We start from the raw sequence: 3,770 nt of genomic DNA, 5'->3' as shown, positions 1-3,770 counted from the left end.
GCTACTATCCACAGACCCAAAGAAACTAAATAACACAGAGGGCCCAAAGGAGGATGAATGGCTCTCACTCAGCAGGGGAAATAAAATAGATATCAGATCAGAGGGGGAATCTCTGGTATTAGCTAGAAACCTGGAATGGGGAGGTTTCTGATAGTCTATGGGGTGATCTTAGCTGAGACTCCTAGCAGTGGGGTCAAGGGGATATGAACGCTGAAATGGCCACCTCATGTAACCAGACTTCTAGTGGAGGGAGGGAAATATCAACCCACTTACAAAACCTCTGAACCAAAATTTAACCTGCCTATGAGATGCACAGGAACAAAGATGGAGCAGATTAAGGAAACAGCTAATCAATGACTGGCCCAGCTTGAGATCCAGCACATCGGAGAGAGCCAACTCCTGACACTATTAATGATACTCTGCTATGCTTGCAGACAGAAACTTAGCCTGACCGCCTCCTGAGAGGCTTCATACAACAGCAGACAGAAACAGATGCAGAAACCCACAGCCAAACATCAGGAAGAGTTCTGGGAGCCTTGTGGAAGAGTGAAGAATAATACTGAGCAAGCTGGACAGGTCAAGGATTCCTACAGAGTTTATTAACCTGGGCCCATGGGGTCTTAAAGAGACTGAGCCACCAACCAAAGAGCACACAGGGACTGGACGTAGGCCCCCTACACATTTGTAGTAGATGTGCAGCTTGGTCTTTTGTTTTATTTAGATATTTTCTTCATTTACTTCAAATGCTATCCCCAAAGCCCCTTATACCCTGCCCCCGCCCTACTCTCCAACCCACCCACTCCTGCTTCCTGGCCCTGGCATTCCCCTGTACTGGGGAATATGATTTTTGCAGTACCAAAGGCCTCTCCTCCCATTGATGGCCAACTAGGCCATCCTTTGCTATATAGCAGCTTGGTCTTTATATGAGTTCCCTATCAACTGGAGTGGAGGTTGTCTCTGACTCAGTTGACTGCCATTCTGATACCCTTCCCCTAGCTGGACTGTCTGGTTGGGTCTCAATGGGAGAGGATGTCCTGAAACAGCTTAGTCTTGCTGTAATTTGATGTCCTAGGGTGGGGTGGTACCCAAGGGAGGCTTCTACTTTTCTAAAGAGAAGGGGAGGGATAATGGGGAGAGGGAGTTGTGAGGGTGAGCCTGGCAGGAGAGGAGAGAGGGGATTCCACAGTTGGGATGTAAAGTGAATAAACAAACAAACAAACAAACAAATAAATAAATAAGAGTGATGATTTAGAAAAGGCTCCATAGTAAAGGGAGATCTCACGAGCAATGGATCAGTCATTGTTGACAATAAGTACAGAAGGAATTATAAAATAGAGTTCAACAGGAATCAATAGTATTGTTGGGGAAAATCCTTCTTTAGCAGCCCCAACATGGGGTCTTCTGGAATCACAAAAGCTAATCTGTGAGATATAAGCTTCTAATTTAGTGTTAGTTTTATTCCTTAATGTCTTGCAGCAAACACACATGGCATCCCTGGTAGTTTTCTATGTGGTAGTCTATATTCCATTTCTTATTCTCAGAAAAGAAGAAGCACATGGCCTAACTAAATATAAATAATTTGCTCTTAGGTACTACTAGTGTCAACTCACTCAGTTCATGCAATGTGTAACACAGAAGACATATATTAGGGTGGAGAAAACTAAGGACACTGACAGTCCCATGAAATGTTCCACTATTTTACATGACTCTTCAAACATGAGACATATTGTTAATTATAGGCAATGAAGATGGATGGTATCATGGAACAAATGATGTATGTCATGTATATGGCCTGTACTGAATTGTCAGGTATAGTACACAGGGTCATTATCATCAAAGGAGTGTTCAAATATGTTCTCCAGTTTGGGTACTGGACAAGATTCTTCTAAGCAGTAAACAATGATATTTCATTTACTCTACAGTCTTAGAAGGGCTACATTAATAAAGGGAAAGAGTGGGTTGCCAAGCAACACTTAATTTAAGTGAAGTGACTGCTCAGGCATAGAAAAGCTTCCTAAAAGCCACAAGGGTGCTGAATGAAAGTGTAGGTGACATGAGTCTACTCTCTTCCTACATGTTGTTAAACAGGAAGATGTTTGGGATCCTTAAAACAATACTGGTTGCTGTCACTGCTATTCCTTGCATGTCAGGATTAAATGACAAGACCCTATTGCTGAAGACATTGTATGTCTTGGGGCTAGGGCAGGGAAAAATAAACATAAGGTTGAGCTAGAAGCTTTCATAGTGGCAAGAGACAGTATGCTCAAGCTGATGGAAGAAAGTGTAACAAAGAGCCTTGCTCAGTCATGGACTCTGGGTTATATTACAAGATGTGGATGCTGGTGTAATCATGTCATAATTGCTCTGGGGCTGGGTGTAAAATTTCAAAGGAAAGAACACACATATGGTATATAAGATAATAGAAGCATCAATGGCCAGAAAGGGCATAGGCCCCGGGGGGTGGGGAGGGGTGAGGGTGCTGTTATTATTTTGTTAAATGGATATGTTCTTGATAAATTTCTAAGTATTTGTTTTAAAAACTGTTGCTGTGTTCCTTTCAGCAGCACATATACTAAAATTGGAACGATACAGAGAAGATTAGCATGGCCCCTGTGTAAGGATGACACACAAATTTGTGAAGCGTTCCATATTTTCCCCAGGCAACTATACCCAGTCAAACTTTCAATTACCATAGATGGAGAAAACAAAGTATTCCATGACAAAACAAAATTCACACAATATCTTTCCACGAATCCAGCCCTTCAAAGGATAACAACAACAACAACAACAACAAAACAAAACAAAAACCCAATACAACGACAGACTACACCCTAGAAAAAGCAAGAAAGTAATCCTTCAACAAACCTAAAAGATGACACCTACAAGAACAGAATGCCAACTCTAACAACAAAAATAATAGAGAGCAACAATTACTTTTCCTTAATATCTCTTAATATCAATGGGCTGAATTCCCCAATAAAAAGACATAGACTAACAGACTGGCTACACAAACAGGACCCAAAATTTTGCTGCTTACAGGAAACCCATCTCCGGGAAAAAGACAGACGCTACCTCAGAGTGAAAGACTGGAAAACAATTTTCCAAGCAAATGGTCTGAAGAAACAAGCTGGAATAGCCATTCTAATAGTGAATAAAATCGAATTCCAACCCAAAGTTATGAAAAAGACAAGGAGGGGCACTTCATACTCATCAAAGATAAAATCTTCCAAAAGGAACCCTCAATTCTGAATATCTATGCTCCAAATGCAAGTGCAGCCACATTCATTAAAGACACTTTAGTAAAGCTCAAAGCACACATTGCACCCCACACAATGATAGTGGGAGACTTCAACACACCACTTTCATCAATGGACAGATCCTGGAAACAGAAACTAAACAGGGACACAGTGAAACTAACAGAAGTTATGAAAAAAATGGATTTAACAAATATCTACAGAGCATTTTATCCACAAAAGGATATACCTTCTTCTCAGCACCTCATGGTACCTTCTCCAAAATTGACCGTATAATTGGTCACAAAACAGGCCTCAACAGATATAAAAATACTGAAATTGTCCCATGCATCCTATCAGACCACCATGGCGTAAGGCTAATCTTCAATAACAACATAAATAATAGAAAGCCAACATTCACATGGAAACTGAACAACACTCTACTCAATGATACCTTGGTCAAGGAAGGAATAAAGAAAGAAATTAAAGACTTTTTAGAGTTTTTGAAAATGAAGCCACAACATACCCAAACTTATG

General features: G+C 40.8%; 1 non-coding gene across 1 annotated transcript; it reads left to right on the top strand.

Annotated features, from left to right (window-relative positions):
- The first annotated feature begins 2,548 nt into the window (after nucleotides 1-2,548).
- Nucleotides 2,549-2,655, top strand: LOC115032286. The gene has a single exon (XR_003837926.1). It is a non-coding gene; the product is annotated as a U6 spliceosomal RNA (small nuclear RNA).
- Nucleotides 2,656-3,770: the final 1,115 nt, after the last annotated feature.

The sequence above is a fragment of the Mus caroli genome, chromosome 10 (genome assembly GCF_900094665.2).
Source record: "Mus caroli chromosome 10, CAROLI_EIJ_v1.1, whole genome shotgun sequence".
In the NCBI taxonomy this organism is placed as follows: Eukaryota; Metazoa; Chordata; class Mammalia; order Rodentia; family Muridae; genus Mus; species Mus caroli.
Note: the sequence above shows the minus strand (reverse complement) of the source record. Positions and strands in the feature narration are given on the sequence as shown.